Consider the following 23,158-nt stretch of genomic DNA (forward strand, 5'->3'; position numbering starts at 1 on the left):
GTACCTTTTGACTATCTTCATCCAATTTCCCCCTGTCCCCGCCTCCAATAACAACAAATCTCATCTCTTTTTCTATGAGTTTGCTTGTTTTTGAAGTATATTTGACCTATAACCCTATGTTGGTTCCTGGTACCCAACATAGTGATTCAATACTTCTATACATTTCAAAATGATCACCATGATAAGTGTAGTTGTCATCTGTCACCACACAAAGATATTATATAATTATTGATTATATTCCCCACACTGTATATTTCATACCTGTGAGTCGTTTATTTCGCAATTGGAAGTTTGTACCTCTTAATTTTAACCTAAAAGCCAAAACTATAAAACTCCTAGAAATAAACATAGGAGAATATCTTTACACCCTGTGTGTAAGCAAGATGCAAAAGCACATGACAAAATTCAACATAAGGAGGGACACCAGAATGTCTCCCCGTGGTGTTGGATTAACATTGGTAGTATCAATACAAAATCACAGTTTTTAATATATATAAATTAAAAATGCAGATATATCTGTGCATGTACATGTGTGTCTACACACACACACAAACATATCCTAGCTCTGTCCACAGAAAGGGAGTAGAAGTAATGACACGCTAGTTGTACCCAACATACACCCAGATCTTGTTCCCCACTAACAGGAACAAGGCTCCCTGGAGAAAAGCTTATTTGAGGGCTGAGGCACATAAAATGAGCCCAGAGCACCTTGTTGCACCAGAAAGCAAAAAAATGTTCAAAGAATTATGGAGACATATAAAAAGGAGACAGAAGCCAGCTTGAAAGGGTTCACTGACTAAGTCTGGGACAATTATCAAAATAATTAGAGTAATGAATCATAGGCCACTAAATAAGAACAGATCTATGAATAATTCAAATAAATAATTAAATAAATAAACGGAGGTGGAGCTCTTCTTTACAGCAGAACACCAACTAATAAATACAGAAGGAAGTATGGAGTTGGAAAATCATCACTGGATGCTAAAACGTGTGGGTGAATATTCGATGAGGAACAGGATATTTATATAGTGTTAATAGTTATTAACTTCAAAGGGAAAATCTGTATCTTGGCAGTAGAGAAATCTGGCAAATAGCAACTTCTCCAAGTGTCCAACGTTATCACCAATACTGGAACAAACTAACGTCAGGTGGCTCCAAACTGTCTTGCACTGAGAACAATAAAAATCACTTTTGTGTTATTCCGTCTACAATGTATAACCTGACTCTAACCATTCGGAAACTTCAGATAAATGCAAATTGAGGGACATTCTAGGGAAAAAAACCCAAAAAAACTGGTCTACAGTCTTCAAAAATGTCAGTATCAAGAATGACAAAGACAGGTTGAGGAAATATTCCAAATCAAAAGAGACTAAATAAACGTGACAACCAAATTCAGCATGATTCTGGATTGGACACTGGACAGAGAAAACACAAGAGCAATAAAGGACATTATAGGGACAACTGTTGAAAATGCAATATGAACTGTGAGTTAGATAACAGTACTGTATTAGTTATTAAATTTTACTATGCTCATATAACAGAATGCTCCAGGTCTTAGGATATACACAACTTAGACTCAAATGAATCAGAAAAAAATACATTTATATATGCATAGAGAGAGAGTGATAAAGCTAATGGGGTAAATTTATAACAATTGGTGAATCTTAGTAAAGGATATATGGTAACTCTTTGTACTCTTACACTCTTTCTCTAAATGTGAAATCATATCAAAATTAAAAGTCACACATAAAGCAAAAGACGTAATTGTAAAATTGGAACAGTGTTTTGCCAAACATGACAGAAAAGGTCACTTCCTTCAACATATAAATAAATTTTATAAAGGAATCAGAAGAAAAGCAGTAGCACCCCAAAAGATTAATGGGAAAACAACATGTACAGCCAATTTGCAAAAGAGGCTAATGTACTTTTAAAGGAAAAAGAAAAACAGTAACAACAAAAAATCAACTTCTTTAATAATTTAAACAGGCAAAGGAAGATAACAATGAGATGTCTTCCACCTGTTAAGTCAGTTATTTTCTTTTTTAAAACACTCAACATTGGCAAGAATGCCCTAAAATGGCCACTCAACACCCTGCTAGTGGGAATGTTAATTAGAAACTTTCAGCAATGCAGTTCAGCAATATAAGCCAAGAGCCTTAAAAATATCCACACCACTTCACCCAGTTCATGACACTGTCCTAAACAAATCATCTGAACTGTGGATTCAAACGTATGCCCAAAGTTACTCATCAAAGGATATTTACAGTAGCAAAGTTCTTTAAAATAAGCTATATGTTAAGCAACAGGGAAATGGTTAAATAAATTGGGATATAACCATAAAATGCAACATGCAGTCCTTAAGAGCTGCGAAAAATGGAAAATGTCATGCAATAAATGTTAAGAGAATAAAACTTATAAAAACGGGCATTCAGGATGACCTTGACTAGATAAAAAACAATCAGTAAAGCCCAGAAAACAGTACTAATAATGAAAATTGATTGTCTGAAAACGAATAAAACAAGGACTGTGAACACCTGTTCCAGTCTCGAGTTTATCTGAGATCTCTCCTTGCCCACCCCTCACCACCTGCCCCCACCCAAGACAGAGCCACCATTCCTTACATGGTGGTATCATTTGCAATTACCTTGTCTCGCTCCCTCAGCACTCTGAGCATTTCTTGAGGTCGTGGCACCATCCCCAGATGCACTCATTAAACATTTGATGCTTCATGTTTACAAATTCTTCCATCTCATTTCGTACATGTAAAAAAATTGACTCTAGCTACTAAAGTCACCTCAAAAATGAAATCTAAATTGAATAAGGAAGTTCACCAAGATGCAGTTTCTCTTTTCTTTGCTTCTTTCAAATAAAAACATTGAGGAGAAAAGAGCTTTCTTTAGAAACCCCAGACTCCCAAGGCAGGCTTCAGACAACATGAAGACATCACATACCTGATTGGTGTTGTGCGCTAGGACCACCGGTGTCACTGTCAGCTCAGTTTCATGTCAAAGAACATTTGTTTTTAAGTCTAATCATTAGCTGCCACCAAAAAACACACCCATCTGCATGTTGCAGTGCTCAGCCACTACCCAGGGACACACCTGACTCCAGCTCTGCCCTATTCCCCACTGATTCCACCTTCCACTTGGCAACTTTCCACCTAATTACCTGAGCAGAGCACAGTTAGGAGGAAGAGGCTGTGACCAAGGCTGGCAACACGGAGAAACCAGATGGGAGTAGGATGGCCACAACTGTGGCAGGGGGCTGGCTGAGAGGCATTCGTAAGTCAGTGGTTTTCAACCGGGGTGATTATGCCCCCCAGGGGACTTTTGGCAATGTCTTAGAGGTATTTCTCGCTGCCAGAACTGTCGGGAGGCTACTGGCATCTAGTGTGAAGAGGCCAAGAAAGCTGTTAAACATTCTAAAATGCACCAGACAGCCCCCACGACAAACTACCCACACCTAAATGTCAGCAGCACTGCGGACCAGGACACAGAGTGTGTAAAGGAGACCTGAGATATTTTAGGAAATGTAAACACACACACACACACACACACACACACAAAAAAAACCTCCTCAACCAGATGCTAAGGCAGGGTGAGATAGTTGTTCCTTTGGACCAAAATTCTACCGCAGGAGCTGGGAACAAGAACATTATAATTTAATAAAAAGTAATAAGAATACCTTTTTCTCCCCAAGGGCTTGCTCTGCCACATATCATATATTTCTTCAAAGACTGCCTCACAGCAGAAACTGTAAGAAGATAATACTATCAAAATTGCCCAGACTGGTAAACATCTCCAGAGAAGTTGGCAGTGCACCCACATAGTTGATGACAAATTTAGCTGCATATCTCAAGGACCTAAGAACCCAAACTCACAGTTCCCAGCTTAGCTTAAAAGAAAAGTGGCAAGCATTCAAATACCGTATGCTAACACATATATATGGAATCTAAATAAAAAAAAATGGTTCTGAAGAACCTAGGGGGAGAACAGGAATAAAGACACAGATGTAGAGAATGGACTTGAGGACATGGGGAGGGGGAAGGGTAAGCTAGGACAAAGTGAGAGAGTGGCATGGACATATACACTACCAAATGTAAAATAGATAGCTAGTGGGAAGCAGCCGCATAGTACAGGGAGATCAGCTCGGTGCTCTGTGACCACCTAGAGGGGCGGGATAGGGAGGGTGGGAGGGAGACACAAGAGGAAGAGATATGGGGATACACGTATATGTATAGCTGATTCACTTTGTTATACAGCAGAAACTAACACAACATTGTAAAGCAATTATAATCCAATAAAGACGTTAAAAAAAAACCAAAGATCATTCAAAAAGAAGAAAATAGTGCTCCTTTCCCCACATGAATCATCAAAAACTACGTAAGACTTAAGAGAAGCAACACTTTCAAAACTGAGAACAAAAAGTACTCAGTCTGCACTCCAACCAAAAAAAATTGCAAATAAAAAGGAATTTATTATATGAATTGTCATTATTATAATTCAGTTAAAGTTAGTGACCTCTGTGCCACAATATGTTTTTTCTTGATTATTTTAACAACTTTATCATGTCATGATTTCTACCCATGGGAGGCCAGAAAGTTAGAGAAGTCATCCAGCACCATCCTTGGCTGAGATTTAAATAACCTCGACCTGACTCTGATATATCATTTGCCAGTCTGACCTTGACTTTTGTCCTTTCAGTGTTAGGAAGCATCCAGCACTTAAGGTGGCCCATTTCGATGTTGGACAGGAGTAACTGTTAAACATGGGTCCATTAGGCTGAGACAAGAGCGCCACCCTTCCATCCACAGGCATTAGTTTTGCCCTCAATTAGGATTGCGTGAAACAAACTTAATTAAACGTTTCCGTAAAATTATCCTGCCCTCCCCACCGGAATCCTTTTTCTTCTCCTGGTTGTAAAATGTGCTCTCCTCATGAACTGTGTTATAACTAGCTCAATTATGATTCAGTGAGACAAAAAACCAGAATGGAAGAAACAGAAGGAATCTTAAAGATCAACCAGTTCAAACTCAACCCTACTTTTATAAATGAGTAAAATAAGGCAGAAAGGGATGAAGCAAGGCTGCTTGGCAGAAGTCAAGCAGCTCTTCAGGAAAGCTGGGAGTGGAACTCAGGTTTCCTAACTCGTAAGTCTAATCTCTTAAGTCTAACATCAAGTTGTATTAGATGCTGTTACTAACAGAATTGACATTTTTTTAAGTTTTATGATAAAATAGAAAAATATTTTCAGTTTTAGTAAGTTAAAAACAACTCACATCATCACAATCACTTTATGAAGTAGTGTAACTGTGATCATCCACACTTTATGGATGAAGAAACCCAGGCCCAAGGTCATCAGTAAGCACTGAAGCTGGCTCCAGAGCCATATCCTTAACGGCTATGCAATCTGGGTAAGCACTAGAACATTCCTAACACTATCACAACTGAACATTCCTAACACTATTACAACTGAATTAACAAACTTAAGACTTTCAGTGATTCTTTAAATTTGTAATGCTTTGATATAATCTAATATAAAGATATCCTTCCTGAGAACATATTTAAATTAATTTTTAACAAATCAAGTTAAATTTAAAGATTTACAGTATGTAGCCTCCTGGCATAAAATGAAAGGTCATTTAAACTTAAAAATTAGGTTACAGTATTAAAGTATCATCTTCTACATCAACTACCCTAAAGAAATTCACCAAGAAGCAAACTAATCTTTCTGGGAGCAACACAGAAGGAACTCATTATGGCTTGGAGCTTTTTGAGAAACCTTAGCCAAGCAAAGCTTCATGCTCTCAATCATTTCCAAAGGCTCTTCCACATAAGATTGTGTGCCATGAACAATACAAGCACTGAGTAAATAACATATTCAATCTGCCTAATTCATACAAATGAAATAAAATATTAAGAAGTAATAAAGGTGTGGACTGAACACTTAGGTTTAGTTCCTCTTCCACCAAGACTCTATTAAAATGATAATAAAAGGATTTTTTAAAAAGAAGAAGCTTTGGGCTTCCCTGGTGGCGCAGTGGTTGAGAATCTGCCTGCCAATGCAAGGGACACGGGTTCAAGCCCTGGTCTGGGAAGATCCCACATGCCGCGGAGCATCTAGGCCCGTAAGCCACAACTACTGAGCCTGTGCGTCTGGAGCCCGTGCTCTGCAACAAGAGAGGCCGCTATAGTGAGAGGCCCACGCACCGTGATGAAGAGTGGCCCCCGCTCGCCGCACCTGGAGAAAGCCCTCACACAAAAACAAAGACCCAACACAGCCAAAAATAAATAAATAAAATTAAAAAAAAAAAAAGAAGAAGCTTACACTTCTGGGAAGTTAATGTACTTTTCCCTATTTTTCCACTAAGGACAAATAAAAACTCTGAACATTATATGTAAAACAAATACAAGACTCTGAGAGGCAGAAAGAAGGCGGCAGACCAGCTAGGGACCTCAGGATTCAAGGAATGGCATGGTGTTCAATTTCCTGGGTTTTCTTTTTGCCTCATATAATCCAAACTTGGAGCTGAAGAACTGGCAAATCCAGAAACGCCAAGAAGTGTAAACAAACAAACAAAAAAGCCCCAAGAAAAGCCTGCTCTTTCTAATAACCAAAGGAGTATAGGAAAGAGTCAGCCTAGAAAGACAAAAAAAAAAAAAAAAGTAGACAACAATCACCCTACTCCAGCCAAATACCACAGGAAAGAAAAACCTGTGGCCACACCCCTACCCATGCCAGCAAAGACCAACGGTAGACTAGACATCTTCTCTCACCAAGATGTAACAAAGCATCCCAACATCCCCATCAGGACGGTATCAAAGGAGGCTGAGTAGGTAGCTGGGACTTTCATCCCCACCACTGCTGTGTCTTGGTTAAAAAAAAAAAAAGTCTCAGCAAAGAAATAAAGAGGCAAAGGTGTAAAGAAGAGCCAAAAGGAAATTTCAGAACTGAAAAATACAATTACCAAAATACAAAAACCAAGAGATGGGCTCAGTGGAATGGTGGGGACAGAAAAAAAACAGTGAACCAGAAGACAGACCAATAGAAACTACCCAATCTGGATGTCAAAGAGAAAAATAAACTGAAAAAGAAAAATGAACAGAGCCTCAGGCACCTGTGGGTCTATAACTAAAGATTTAACATTCATGTCATCGGAGAGAGCTGAGCTGAAAAAGTACTTGAAATAATGGCTGAAGATGCCCAAATTTGGCAAAAGATATATTTACAGACTCAAGATTCTGAGCAAACCTCAAACAGGATAAACTCAAAGAAATCCTCAGCAAGATATGGAACAGTCAAACTTCTGAAAACTAAGGAAAAACATATATATCTTGAAAGCAGTGAGAGAGAAATAACACCTTACCTACAGGGGAAACATCATTTAAATGGCAGCAAATATTTCGTGAAAAATCAGGGAGGCCAGAAGGAAAGACACAACACCTTTCAAGGACTGAAAGAAAAGAACTGTCAACTGGGAACCCTATATCAAAAAAAAAAAAAATCCTCCAAAAAGTAAGGGGAAATCAAGACATTTGAGATAAAAGTAAACTAAGAGACTGTGTCACCAGCAGATATACCCCCAAAAGATGAAACGGCTACAGGAAGTTCTCTAAACAGAAAAAAGAATCCTTAAAATATTAGCAAACAGAATTCAGCAAATATAAAAAGAATTATAAACCATGACCAAGTGAGGCTTATTCCAAGGATATAAGATTTTTTTTCAATTTTTGAAAATTAATAAGGGGGAGGGATAAATTGGGAGATTGGGACTGACATATACACACTATAATATATAAAATAAATAACTAATAAGGACCTACTGTATATCACAGGGAACTCTACTCAGTACTCTGTAATGACCTATATGGACAAAGAATCTAAAAAAGAGTGGATATATGTATATGTATAACTGATTCACTTTGTTGTACAGCAAAAAGTAACACAACATTGTAAATCAACTATACTCCAATAAAAATTTTTTTAAAAAAGGAAAGTAGTCAATGTAATCTACTATGTTAAGAGGCTAATGAATAAAATCATATGATTCCAATGAACAAAGAAAAAGCATATGACAGAATTCAACACCCATTCATGATTTCAGAAAAAAAACTCTCAGAAAAATAGGAATAAAAAAGAACATCCTTAACTTGAAAAACAGCACCTACAAAAAAAACCCCTATACCTAATATTATACTTAATGATAAGAAAACAATTGCTTTGCCCCTAAGACTGGGAAAAAGGCAACTCTTATTTATAACATAGTGCTGGAAGTTCTAGCCAATGCAGTAGGGCAAGAAAAGAAACAAAAGGCATGCAGCTTAGAAAGAAATAAAACTGTACCTATTTTCAGATGACACAGAAAGTCCCAAGGAATCTACAAAAAAAACTCGCAGAATAAGTGAATTCAGCAAAGTTGTAGTATACAAGATAAACATACAAAAATTAGTTGTACTTCTAATACTAACAATGAAAACAAGGACATGGAAATTAAAAATACAACACCATTTACAATCATGAAAATATATGGCATACTTAGGTGTAAATGTAACAAAGATCTTTTATGCTGAAAACTATAAAATGCTGACAAAAGAAATTAGAGAATAAACTAATAAATAAATTAAGATGCATACCTGTGTTCATGGACTGGAAGACTCAACAAAGTAAAAATGTCTATTATTCCCTAATTAATAAACAAGCTTAACAAGATTCTTGTCAAAATCTTTTAAAGACTTTTGTAGACATAGACAAGATTATTTTTAAATGCATATGGAAAAAGAAAAGCTAAAACAATCCTGAAAGAGAAGAGAATGGGAGGAATCAGTCTACTGATTTCAAGACTTATTACAGAGCTACGATCAAGACTGTGTGATACTGGCAGAGAGACAGACATATAATTCAATGGAACAGAACAGAGAACCCATGAATAGACCCACACAAATATGCCCAAATGATTTTTAATTAAGCAATTCAGTGAAGGAAAGAGAACTTTTTAACAAATGGTGCCAGAGCAATAAGGGGAAAAAAATGAACCTCAAATGAAGTTTCAACACCTTACACAAAAATTAACTCAAAATAGTTCATGAACTTAAATGTATAACCTAAAAGCTTTTAGGGGAGAAAAAGCATTAAAAAAAAAAAAACTTTAGGATTTAGAGTTGGACAGAGTTCTTAAACTTGACACCAAAGGCTTGATTCCCAATTGGAAAAATTTATAAATTGAACTTCATAAATATAAAAAACTTTTGTTCTTCAAAGGGTGAAAAGATCAGCCACAGACTGGGAGAAAATATTTGCAAACCACATATCTGACAAAGGACTAGTATCTAAAATATATAAAGAACTCTCAGAAGTCAACAACAACAAAAATCCAATTAGTAAATGGGCAAAAGACATGAAGAGACTTTTGCTGAGAGAATATACAAGTGGCAAATAAACACATGAAAATATGTTCAACCGTACTAGCCATTAGGGAAATGCAAATTAAAATCACAATGAAGTTATCACTACATACCTACTAGAATGACTAAAATTAAAAATAGTGCCAACACCAAAATGTGGGCAAGGATAAGGAGAAATTGAACCATCCTTTCCATATTGGTAGGAATGTAAAATGGTACTCTGGAAAACACTTGGGCAATTTCCTAAAACATACCATGTGAATATCATATGGCCCAGCAACTCCAGGAGTTTTATAACCAGAGAAATGAAGTAATATGGTTACAGGACAACCTGCACACAAATGTTTGTAATAGCTTTATTCAACTAGATGTCCTTCGGCAAGTGAGTGATTAAACAAATTATGGTACATTCATACCACAGAATACTACTCAGCAATAAAAAAGGAATAAAAAAAGAACTATTTGGACATGAAACAACAATGATGAATCTCCAGAGAATTATGCTGAGTGAGAAAAGCCAATCCAAAAAGATCACATAATGTATAATTCCATTTATATAATATCCTTGAAAAGACAAAATTATAGAAATGGGAGAACAGATTAGTGGTTGCCAGGGGTTAAGAAAGCAGTGGGAGCAGGGAGAAGTGGGGGTAGTTATAAAAGAACAACATGAGGGGGACTTCCCTGGTGGCACAATGGTTAAGAATCCGCCTGCCAACGCAGGGGGACACGGGTTTGAGCCCTGGCCCAGGAAGATCCCACATGCCACAGAGCAACTAAGCCCGTGCGCCACAACTACCGAGCCTGTGCTCTGGAGCCCATGAGCCACAACTACTGAGCCCGCGTGCCACAACTACTGAAGCCCGCATGCCTAGAGCCCTTGCTCCACAACAAGACAAGCCACTGCAATGAGAAGCCTGTGCACCGCGATGAAGAGTAGCTCCCACTCGCCACAACTAGAGAAAGCCCACACGCAGCAACAAAGACCCAATGCAGCCCAAAATTAATTAATTAATTAATTAATTTTTTAAAAGAACGACATGAGGGATCCTTGTGGTGACAGACATATTCTGCATCTTAACTATAAAGATGTCAATATCCTAGTTGTGATATTGTACTAAAATTTTGCAAGCTGTTAACTTTGGGGAAAACTGTATAAAGGTTAAATGGGATCCCTCTACATTATTTCTTACAACTGCATATGAACCTACAGTTATCTCAAAATGAAAAATTAAATTTAAAAAAAAGGAAAGAAAAAAAGACATAAATCACAAGGCCACAAATGAGGAGAGACGGCACCCAAGCAGACAAAAAAGATTTCAACTGTTTTTTAAAGACAGAAAATATGGGATTACTAATTAATTTAGCAAAGTGGAGAAAGCCACAATAAAAAGTATGTGAAATAATAAAGGTACAAAATGAGCTAATTTGCCTATAGGATGCCAAAGAGCTCAGGTCTCAGGTTTTGAGTAGTAGTAAAATACTGGCTAAAAATAGAGAGAAAATTCTACAAATAAAACAACTAGTTCCTTGGCCACCTCTCCAACAGAAACCGCTACCAGAAGTGGGATGCTATCATAACAAAAACCTGAACTAGTTGCATTTTCCTTAGTCACCACTCTGTAGGCAATGAGGAATTTCATATCAGAGAAGGAAAAGATGATGATCCACCTTATGCAGTAGAAAAATGGTTACAAAACCTGTTGATGGCTGTAACTCAGAAGGCAAATCACACACATGATGACTTTAAAACTGTATGGGGAAAAACTGGAAAATGAAACTTTACAGTGTAGGCTGGTTACTATTGGCTGTTTCTAGCAAAAATCAAAAATTTATTCGGTTATTGGTACTCTGAATTGACCGGAAGTAAACGGATTAAGAGTCTGCTAAGTTTCTGTAGGAAATGTAACGGCAGAAAAACAACAGGCCCAGATTTAGAATGTCTGTTCAAGACTTAAAAACAACCTCTGGGAGTCCAACCTTCTACAAACAGGCAAACTGCATGATACCCAGGACAGCATGCTTCCAGCATCAATTCTGGACATAGGGTGTGGGCAAACAAAATAATGGAAAAAGAAGAACCCTAAGGATGGTCCCTGGAGCCATGGAGAAAAAAGGATGAGAGTGTTTCTCCCAGGGAACAAAATCAGAGTCCAATCAAGAAACATCCTTCCCTTCCAGGGAAGAGAACCTTCCCTTATATCTGTCCATAAACATTAAAGAACTGCTACAGAAGAGTAACTACTGTGTGTCTATGCTTCACCTTCCAAATGCTACTGTTTACTAGTCATGTTGTGCCCTTATTATAATATTTTGGGGAGGAGGGTAATAAATAATGTGTTTTCTTAATTCATTTGAACAAGAAAGGCTTATCTGGACCTGAGAAGATAGCCAGGCATCACTCAGAGATCCTGTACAGGCATACCTCATTTTACTGCTCTTCATTTTACTGGGACTTCGCAGATATTGCATTTTTTACGAATTAAAGGTTTGTGGCAACCCTGCATCGAGCAAGTCTATCAGCGCCATTTTTCCAACAGCATTTGTTCACTCTGTGTCTTCTGTGTCTCTGTGTCACACTTTGGTAATTCTTAAAATAGTTCAAACTTTTTCACTATTCTTGTATTTTTATGGTGATCTGTGATCAGCGTAATCTCTGATGTTACTATTTTAATTGTTTTAGATGCCATGAACCATGCCCATGTGAGATGGCAAACTTAATCAATAAAAGTTGTGTGTGTTCTGACTGCTCTACAAACCAGCTGTTCCCGTCTCTCGCCCTCTCTTCAAGCCTCCCTATTCCCTGAGACACACAATATTGAAATTAGGCCAGTTAATAATCCTCAAGAGAAAGGATGGTTTAAATGAAACGAAGAGTCCTCTCACTTTAAATCAAAAGCTAGAAATGATTACGCTTAAGGAGGAAGGCATGTTGAAAGCCAAGACTGGCTGAAAGCTAGGCCTCTTGCACCAAACAGTTAGCCAAGTTATGAACGCAAAGGAGAAGTTCTTGAAGAAAATTTAAAATGCCGCTCCAGTGAATACATGAATGATAAGAAAGTGAAATATCCTTATTGCTGATATGGAGAAAGTTTTAGTGGTCTAGATAGAAGATCAAACCAGTCACAACATTTCCTTAAGCCAAAGCCTAATCCAGAGGAAGGCCCTAACTCTCTTCAATTTGATAAAGGCTGAGAAAGATCAGGAAGCTGTAGAAGAAAAGTCTGAATCTAGCAGAGGCTGGTTCATGAGGTTTAAGGAAAGAAGGTGTCTCCGTAACATCAAAGTGCAAGGGGAAGCAGCAAATGTTGATGTAGAAGCTGCAGCAAGTTATCCAAAAGATCTAGCTAAAATGATTAATGAGGTTGTTATACTAAACAACAGACTTTCAATGAAGACGAAACTGTGTTATATTGGAAGAAGATGCCATCCAGGACTTTCATAGCTAGAGAGAAGTCAATGTCTGGTTTCAAAACTTCAAAGGACAGGCTCACTCTCTTATTAGGGACTAATGCAGCTGGTGACTTTAAGTTGAAGCCAATGGTCATTTACGAAATTCCTAGGGTCCCTAAGAATTATGCTAAGTCTACTCTGCCTGCACTCTATAAATGGACCAACAAAGCCTGGGTGACAGCACATCTTTTCACAACACGTTACTAAATATTTTAAGCCCACTGTTGAGACCCAATGCCCAGAAAAAAAGATTCCTTTCAAAATATTACTGCTCACTGAAAATGCACTTGGTTACCCAAGAGCACTGAGTGAGATATACAATGAGATTATTGTATGGTTGTTTTCATGACCATTAACACATCCATTCTGCAGCTCATGGATCAAGGAGTAATTTTGACTTTCAAGTCTTATTATTTAAGAAATACATCTCAGAAGGCTATAGCTGCCATAGATAGTGATTCCTCTGATACATCTGGGCAAAACTGAAAACCTTCTGGAAAGGATCTCATCATTCTAGATATCACTAAGAACATTCATGATTCATGGGAAGAGTTCCAAATATCAAAATTAAGTGGAGTTTGGAAGTTGATTCCAACCCTCATGGATGAGTTCTTAAGGGGTTCAAGACTTCAGTGGAAGAAGTAACTGCAGACGTGGTGGAAAGAGCAAAAGAACAAGAATTAGAAGTAGAGCCTGAAGATGTGATTGAATTGCTGCAATCTCATGATAAAACTTTAATGGATGAGTTGCTTTTACGGATGAGCACAGAAAGTGGTTTCTTGAGATGCAATCTACTCCTGATGAAGATGCTGTTGAAGACTGCTGAAATGACAACAAAGGATTTAAAATGTTACATACACTTAGTTGATAAAGCAGTGGCAAGGTTTGAGAGGACTGACTTCAATTTTGAAAGAAGTTCTACCGTGCATGAAATTTATCAAACTGCACTGCATGCTACAGAGAAATGGCTCATGGAAGGAACAGTCAATCAATATGGCAAACTTCACTGCTGGCTTATTTTAAGAAATTCCAACAGCCACCCCAACCTTCACCCCACCCTGAACAGTTAGCAGCCATCAACATCAAGGCAAGACCCTCCATCAGGAAAAAGATGAGGACTCACTGAGGGCTCAGATGATGATAAGCACATTTTAACGACAGAGTATTTTTAAATTAAGGTTTGTACATTGTCTTTTTTAGACACAGTGCTATTGCACACTTAACAGATTACAGTATAGCATAAACATAACTTTTATGTGCACTGGGAAACCAAAAAAATTGTGACTTGCTTTATCTCAATATTTGCTTTATCGTGTTGGTCTAGAACTGAACCCACAATATCTCCAAGGTATGCCTGTACTTTGAACTGAAGGCAATGACTGGCTGTACAGGGGGTTAGCATGCCCTCCCTACATGTGAGAGGGAGAATGAAACAGTCTGGGGACCAGAATGGCCAACTGAAGCAGAGTCAATGCTACTTATCCACTACACTGGTCCCTGTTCCTGGGCAAATTAGAAGAATACATTTTCCAGCCTCCCTTGCAATTATGTTAGAGGTAACGTGACTGATTCCTGACCAATATAATATGGTGAGAGTAATGTTAGTCACTTCCAGGCCTGGCCTTTAAAACCATTCATCGAGATCCTCCAGCTCTTCCACTGCCATCTTGGAAGCCAGATGGCACAGCTACAGATGGAGGAGTTACATCCAACTTGTGTTAGACTTTGCATGACAAAAATATTTTGTTGTTGCTATTGTGCTGTTGCCATAGCATAGCACAGTCCAGTGCTTTCAAAATTTTTTGTGCATATAAATCATCTTGTTCTGAGGTACACCTGGGATGTGGCCTGAGATTCTACATCTCTAACAAGCACCAAGATGATACCAACGTGAACAGTCTATGGAATACACCTTGAGAAGCAAGACTAATACACAGGGGGAGAACAGATGATTCTCTGGAGAAACCGAATGGCCCAGAGAAAAGGTCTCCCGTAGGAACCTGAGCAGCAAGACTAGAGAATTCAGGCTCGCATTCACAGTGAATCAAAAACTACATGTAAACAATATTGTCAACTATTTTCAATCCAACAAAGTGTATGCTTTGTAGAACTGAGAAGATGGATTCCCCTGCCCTTTCCTGCATCTTCCCACCTTTCTTTAAGCCTGTCTTCCTAACCCCACCTTAACCCCCATGACCTGGATTAAATACCACCCCCTCCAGGAAGTTCTGCCATTCAATGTAACGACCAGATGGGCACTAATCCTCCTCTCAATTTCCATAGCACTTGTATCACTTCAAGGCCCTCATCACATTATCCCCGGATTGCATGTGATTTAACTCCTCTATCAGAATAAGCACCTGAAGAAGTACAACACTGATCACATCAGCCTGGCTCAAAGGCGGCACTCAGGTTTTTTGTTGTTGCTGACTGTTAAATGAATACATGAATTAGAAAATTCAGGGATTTCAAAGTGAGTTGAGCAAACAAACTAAATCAGGCCTAATTTTTTTAAAAAATCCTCAAAAATGAAGAATTAAAAATTACACTCCCTGAAAAAAATTTCAACATTGAAAATCTTCAAAATACAGCAAAGACAAAATTGATAAATAGTTAAAACTAAATGTTTATAGTGCATACACGGGTCATTTCCATACTCAGAGGTGGCCAAAGCAAAAGGCCTAAGATCTTCCTGTAGGATTATTTACTATCAGAACAGTCCACTGCTTTAGAAAATGTCTTGAGTCAATCAGATAACTAAAGAATAAGTAGTACTGTAAAGTATCTTTTCTAGAAAAAAAAATAGTATATGCCATTTCATGACTCAAATTTGGTACTTTAAGAAATTTTGGCAACTTTTTTTTCTTTCAGTTATTTAAATTGTTTACCACCAAGAGTATAAACCTAAACATTATGTGATTATAGCAAAAAAGGAACTGCTACATGGTGGGGGGGCGGGAGGGACCAAAGTGAAACCGAGCTGTTCTTCAAGAACTAGACACTGCTACTGATAACAAACAAAGGGTCTTGACTGGTTTAATCAACTCACTCCGGTCTATGCATCTACAATATCTTCCTGGAACTAATTTAAAGAAGACAAAAATGTTGGAGCTAGGGTTGCCAGATTTAGCAAATAAAAATACAGTCGGCCCAGTTAAATTTTGGATAAACAATGACTTTCTGGTAAAGCATGCCCTATGCAATATTTATACTAAAAACTTATTCACTGTTTACTAAAATTCAAATTTAACTGGGTGTCCTGTATTTTATCTGGCAACCCTAAGGGAAGCCAAAATCAATCCAATTTCCTCACTTTGTAGCAGAAACTGTGACCCCAAGAAGGGAAGTGACTTGCCTAAACCTAAACCAAAGATCAAGGAAGTCGGTTTGCTTTCAAAAGAGAAAACATATTCCACTAGGTCACGTTGGGCTCCACTCATGGTCCACTCGACCTCTGATTTTCACACATCTCACAGAAGCACCAAGCAGACAAGTTGTCAAAGGATATGGTTTTCCTCTTTTAATATCAAACTGTGAATTCTAGTAAACTTACCAACTCTAGTCTTCAAAAACAACAAATGAGGAAACTATGTATTTCTCTTAACTTAAAAAAAAAAAATCCTCCTGATAATCTTTTTTGCCTGCACACCATCACCTCAGATTCTGTTTATGTTCACTCACTACATAAAACAGGACCTCCTTTTCTCCCAAACCTAGTTCTCTCAGGGGTATGGGAGCCGGGGAGGGGGGGAGGAAGACAGTATGGCAGATAAAGATTCTGATTTTGACAAATTCGGCTTCCAAACAACGTTTTAAGAAAAAAGGTTCCGTTGCATTTTTAAAAGCCTGGGAGGGGAGAAAAAAAGTAACATAAACCATTATGACTTTCTCTAAGTTTTCTATTAAAAACTTCACCCTAGTGAACAAGAATCCAAATAGTGTCAGGTGAAAAACTCAAAGCCAAACAGAAACTCAGCAATTAAAAGACAAAATATCTACCTATGCTTTCCCTCTGGCAGCTTCCAATGTATACAGGCCTCTCTCGAGATCACACACGTCGGAAGGGTAAGATCCTCAGAAATCACCTAGTCCATCCTTTCATTTTACAGATGTGGAAACTCAGGCCAAGGGGAGGGCTGACTTGCCCAAGGTCTCACAGCCCGTCGGGGGCAGCACTTCAACTGGGACTCCACGCTGGCAGCCCCGGGCCCTCAGCGCCCGATGGCTCCTGCGGCCCCCGGCTCGGCCCAGCCCAAGGGCAGCCTCGAAAACCGGGGCGGAAGAGCCCACGGCCCGGAGTCGCTGCCGCCTTTAGGCCGGCTAGGCGCCTGGGCCCCGGCCCAGGGCGGTGCAAGGCCCGGGCCTCGACGGCCGCCCCCGACCCGCCCACCTGTCGCGGACCGCACAACTGGCAGCCACACCCCCTGCCGGGGCCGGGGGCTCGGCCGGCCTCGACGGCGGCCAGCAGCGGCGGCTCCGCGCGGCGCGGGGTACGCCAGACCCGAGGCCGCAGGAGTTACCTCAGGTGGGCGCTGAGCTCGCGGCGGGGAAATCCCCGCCCGCCTCGGGCATGCCGAAGACGCGGACGCGGCAGGGCTGCAGCTCGGCCACCGCTAAGCCTGTTTACAACCCTCCGCGGGAGGACGCCGACTGATCTGTCACGTGACGCACACGTCACGTGCTCGACCGGGGTGGGGCAGAGGCGTTGCCCAGCGACGACGGCGCTCTGGGGGCGGGCGTCGGTGTCGGCGCGGTCTTTCTGCTCTCCCATCTCATGGGCAGCTGTGCAGAGTCGACAGCCGGCGCGCCCTGATCAACCCGGGCGAGGAAGAGAAAAGACCCAGCACCGGCTTCGTCCTTTAGTGACCCCTGAGCCTAACCGCATGTATCATTCTTGTTTTGGAAGGGGGAAGGAATTCGGTCCGGCATTATGGTGTTGAACTTGAAAAGAAAAATGGAAAATACTTCTTTACCCAAAGCTAGAAAACAAAGGGAGAGCAGAGGAATAAGCAATAGTGGTTTGATTTGCCTTAACGAACACTTTTGTTTACTTTTGCTCCCTAATGTGAATGAAGGTCCACAGCCTACCATCCCCCCCCATCATGGAAAGGCTGTGAAGAGCGCTTTTGGGACTTCCAATTTTTATTTTAAATTATATTTTATTATCATTTCCATGATTAGTCTTTGTATATGTAAATACAAACATATCTAAGTAAATATTTGATTTGGCATTAAGCTTTTGTCCACATCAAACTTTCCTGATTATAGCTCTGTCACTGTGTTTGTAGTGACTACTTCTACCAAGTGTAGTTTTCCTAGATCAAACTTTGCAGAAGTCAAGTCTCAGCCACTGACAGTTTCTCCCATAATATTCATTATAAGCTGTGTAATAAGTAATTTGTATTATTTCTTACTAAATTCATGAGTGAATTGGGAGCGAATACCCGCAAATATGCCAGTTGTTATGTTGTCCTGGTGTGATCTATTGAGTAATCACATTCCACCATACATTTCCGATCACTTTGCATACTTAGCTATCTATGAGCACATTGACAGGGTCAAAACAGTGGACTCAAAATATCCTCCAGGTCAACAGGACAAGGTCAAATATCATCTTCATTTCTATAGCACACCTAGAATGCAGCACTACAAAGAGTACAAAATATAGTGATGGATCTTCGGCAATATTCATCTGTTACTATGGAAAATAGGTTACAAGGCCAGTTGCCACAACCTGGTTGACCTTTTCTGCAGCCTCTGGCAACAGATGTTCCACGAAGGCAGGAACAGTATCCTCCATTGGTATTCCTTATCTGGGAAGCAAAGAAAGTTGGCTGATCCGTGCATGTGGAATCCTGCCATCCTTCGGTAGGAAGTGGCAAAGAACTTTTGTAGATCCAGAAGGATCTGTGGGTTAGGCTGTACTCTGGAGGCAATGCTAGGGTGAGCCAGGACTCACTGGAATTCTGGGGAGACATATAGAGATAAAAATTGATTGGTCAGTGGATTAAAAGCCACAGGATTGGATGAGCTCACACAAAGCACTAACTTTGATACCTTCTGACCTCAACCCAGAATACAAAATACATTTTCTATACTGACCAAATACATGTATTGATCAATATATAACTTAAAAGTTTCAAGAAGCAAATTTACCTTCCCTTTCTTTTCCACGTTATTCTGTTCAGTTTTTTAAAATTTCTGCTCCCAACTCAATTGATTTTTTTAACTGAATACTGGTTCTGTCCTACAGTTTGAAAATCACCGAAAGTCGCTGACCGAGGACATTAATTGCACAATTGCTGGGGAATAAAAGAGAGATCCAAAGGCTAGTCATATGGAGATTAGACTTTAGAGATTAGAAGATAAGCAAAGGAAATTTAGGAGCAGCCAGAGGTAAGAGGAGAAACAAAACAGAGGAGTCCTAAAGACGAAAGGAAGAAAACGTTTCAGGGAGAAGAAAATGCATGTGTCATTGGTCCTGAGAAGTTGAGTAAAATGAAAATTGACCTTTGGATTTGGCAGTTTGCAGATCATTGAGAGCTTGAGAACAGAGCAATTAAGACAAAGTGGTGGGGATACAAGCTTGATTTTTTTAATTTATTTTTTTCAAGCTTGATTTTAGAGATACTAAATGGTGACAGCAAGTAGATGTATTTCTTTTTGCTGTAAAGAGGAGCAGGGGAATGGGTAAGAGCAGGTAAGAGATGTGGGCGTTAAGGTTCTCTGTTTAAATATTTATACGCTAATAGAAATGGTCCAGTGATAAGGAAAGATCGATGCAGAAGAGACTGAAAGTCGTATAAAGAAAATCCTCAGGTAGGCTGGAGGGATCATCTGTAGATAGGTGAACAAGGGTTGCGAGCAGGCAGATACAGATAGCTTGGTAGACTTGTTTGACACAGGTGGAATTTCTTTTCCAGTTATTCATAGTTTAATAAAATAAGCTGAGAGTGAGGAGGGGGAGAGATGTTGCTGGTGGTTTGGGGTGGGGCGGTGAAAATCATCTAGGAGAGTACGATATCCCAGCCCAGTTCCAGCCCCAGCCCGGATATTCCCCACATGGACGACTGCTATACCTTTCTGTTTCCTGACTTCCATCCTGCCTCCTACAGTCTTTTTTCTACGCGATCACCAGCATGATTTTTCAAAACTTAATTCCCATTATAGAAATCCCCAATATTTTCCCAGTTCAGAATAAAGTCCAAAGTTCTTGCCTATAAAGTCCTCCATGACATAGCCCTTTATTTCCTATCATCTCCCTCACTTGCTTTGCTCCAGCCACCAGGCTTCTCTGCTATTTCTTCATTACCTCAGGCAAAGAACACTTTCCCCCATTTCTTCACTGCCTTTGTGACCTTACTTAAATGGTAACTTTCTCATAGTGGCTGTATTTGACCACCCTTTTTAAAACAACGTTCATATCTGTCACCCTACTCTGCTTGGTTTTTGTTTTAGCACTTATTACCAGCTGTGGCAGAGACATTTACAGCTCATGAAATATCCATTCCCCACCGCCATAACTCTTGCAGTTAGGTAGGGCCACGTGCCCAGCTCTGACCAATGGGCTGTAAGCAGAAGGGTGCTTCTACACTTCTAGGCAAGAGCATATTGGAGCCACCATGCAACCCTCCAGCTCTCTCTTCCCCTGCTGCAGCAATCTCAGAGACCACAGGTGGCACTGGCAAACCACACAACAGAAACAGACTGAATCACTGAGTTACCTTATCAGGCAGTTGCCCTGAAAAGTTGCCTGGCTCACTGAATTTTCCAAGGGTGAAGAATAAACTTCGTGTTAAACCACTGAGCTTTGGGGGTTAATGTGTTACCACATTGTAACATAACATCTGTTATAGTCTGAATTATGTCTCTTTAAAATGTATATGTTTAAGTCCTAAGTCCCAGTACCTCAGAATGTGACTGTATTGAAGATAGGCCCTTTAAAAAGGTAGTTAAGGTAAAATAAGGTCATTCAGGTGGGCCCTAATCCATTATGACCAGTGTCCTCATAAGAAGAGGAGATTAGGACACATGCCCATAGAGGGAAGATCATGTGAAGACACAGGGAGAAGGCAGCTCTCTGCAAGCCAAGGAGAGAGGCCTCAGAGGAAACCAATCTGCCAACTCCTTGATATCAGACTTCTAGCTTCTAGAACTGTGAGAAAATAAACTTGTTTAAGCCACCCAGTCTATGGTACTTTGTTATGGCAGCCCTAGTAAATGAATACATCCTAACACCAATACTCCATCTGGCATATTTATTTTTATTGTTTCCCTTCTCTAGAATATAAGCACATAATGAAAGCAGGGATATTTAGTTCAACACTATGTCCACAGCATTTAGAATAGTGCCTGACACCTAATAGATGCTCAATTAATACTTATCGAATGACTGAATACTGTATTTAAATGAAATTTTTTCCAAGAAAATCTCTGGGGCTCTACTCATTTTGCTAACTTTCCATAATATTTTTTAGATTCTTCTGAATTAAACTTCCCTTTTCATTTCTAATTTTACTAATTTACTTTTCTTTCTTAAGGTAATGTTGATATAAATTTGGCTGAAATATTGTGGAATAAGTGCAATTTTATTCAATTTCCAGTATTCACTTTCTTTTCTTTTCCTGATTTCCGTTTTCTCTTTTCCTTTGGTTCTCCGAGTTCTTTTCCCAAGTTTTAGATTAGTTATAGTTTTTCTCTTTCTCTGTAAGATAGACATTTCTACCTTATTTCTGGAATAAAGAATATAGCACTATTTTCTGGTAAGTTACAGCTTTGACTGTTGTGCAAATTTTAATAAGTACTATTTATGAAAGTTGGTGTATAAAATAACTTTCTAGGATTTTTAAATATGTGTGAAGAATGTTTTAGTTTTCCATTATTGTTAAACACTTTAATGACAGCATTTTACAACAGAATACTTCTAAGAATGTAGTGTTTAAAATGTCTAGTTTTTATATTTTACATGGATTTTCTTGCCCCCAAAGGAATCAAATACTTGAGAACACATATATTCTCTATTTGTCCCATTTTATTGTCTACAAAAATGTTAAATTCATCTTGTTTTTCACTGTTGACTTGTCCTGTTATATCCACAATGGATGTTAAGGCACATACTAGCTAGTCTAGTCCACTTCTTTTTGCACATTTTTTTTTAAGTTTTTTTAATAAACTATTTTTTAGAATAGTTTGATTTACATAAAATTTTCAAAAGAGTTCCCATATATCCCACACCCAATTTCCCCTGTTAATACTTTATATTAGTATGGTATATTAAAGTCTATGCTTGATTCAGATTTCCTTAGTTTTTTTTCTTTTCTTTTTTTTAATTTTTGGCCACAGTGTGTGGCATGTGGGATCTTAGTTCCCCAACCAGGGATCAAATCCGCGCCCCCTGCATCGGAAGGCGAAGTCTTAACCACTAGACTGCCAGGGAAGTCCCAGGGGCTGTGGGTTTTTGACAGGAAGATCACAGAGGTAAAGTGCCATTCTCACTACATCTAATCAAGGGTTCATTCTATCAACATGATGCATCATTGTTGATGTTTGACCTTGATCACCTGGCTGACGTAGTGTTTGTCAGGTTTCTCCATTGTAAAGTCACTCTTTTTCCCCCTTTCCATACTATACGCATTGGAAGGAAGTCACTAAGCACAGTTCACAGTTACAGAATGGGGAGTTATACCCACCTCCTTGAGGGAGGACTATCTACAGAATTCTTCTGAATGGGAGATATGTCTCTTCTCAATCATTTTAAAATTTATTGTTTATGTAAGTATAGACTCATGGATACTTGTGCTTTGAATTATAATCCAATACTACTTTATTTTATTGCTCAAAGTGTTCCAGGTTTGGCTACTGGGAGCTCTTCCAGTTGACTACTGTGTCCCTTTGACATACCCCATCATTATTGTAGGTTTTTGGTGTGGGCTTTCTTTTTTCAGCACTCCCTTTCTTTCTGGCACTACAAGAAGTCATATATTTCCTGTCCCAGTCCTAGAATCAGCCATTTCTCTAAGGAAGTATGGTATTGTCCTTTATGGTATTAGAAACCAAGATCTGGGTGCTAGGTGTACTCATTGCTACTAGGATGTTATTGCTTCTAGGCCCTCTCAGCTGACACAGCAATGAAAGATATCCATACAATTAAATTTTTTTTTTTTTGGCCACGCCACGCAGCATGTGGGATCTTAGTTCCCCGACCAGAGATCAAACCCGCGCCCCCTGCAATGCAAGCACGGAGTCTTAACCACTGGACAGCCAGGGAAGTCCCGAATTAAATATTATTAAGCAATAAGAAGAAA

The 23,158-nt window shown here is 39.2% G+C and overlaps 1 protein-coding gene across 9 annotated transcripts in view; it reads right to left on the reverse strand.

The window, feature by feature from the left end:
• MARCHF8 (membrane associated ring-CH-type finger 8) overlaps positions 1–18,486 on the reverse strand; it is a 111,823-nt gene extending 93,337 nt beyond the window's left edge. For 3 of the 9 annotated variants that reach the window (XM_082423507.1, XM_082423504.1, XM_082423506.1), the window contains exon 1: positions 17,375–18,486. The gene's annotated coding sequence lies outside the window, so the exon portion shown is untranslated. The other 6 variants (XM_082423508.1, XM_082423501.1, XM_082423502.1 and 3 more) reach the window with 5 other exon arrangements.
• Positions 18,487–23,158: the final 4,672 nt, after the last annotated feature.

The sequence above is a fragment of the Balaenoptera physalus genome (genome assembly GCF_965194825.1).
Source record: "Balaenoptera physalus genome assembly, chromosome: 14".
In the NCBI taxonomy this organism is placed as follows: Eukaryota; Metazoa; Chordata; class Mammalia; order Artiodactyla; family Balaenopteridae; genus Balaenoptera; species Balaenoptera physalus.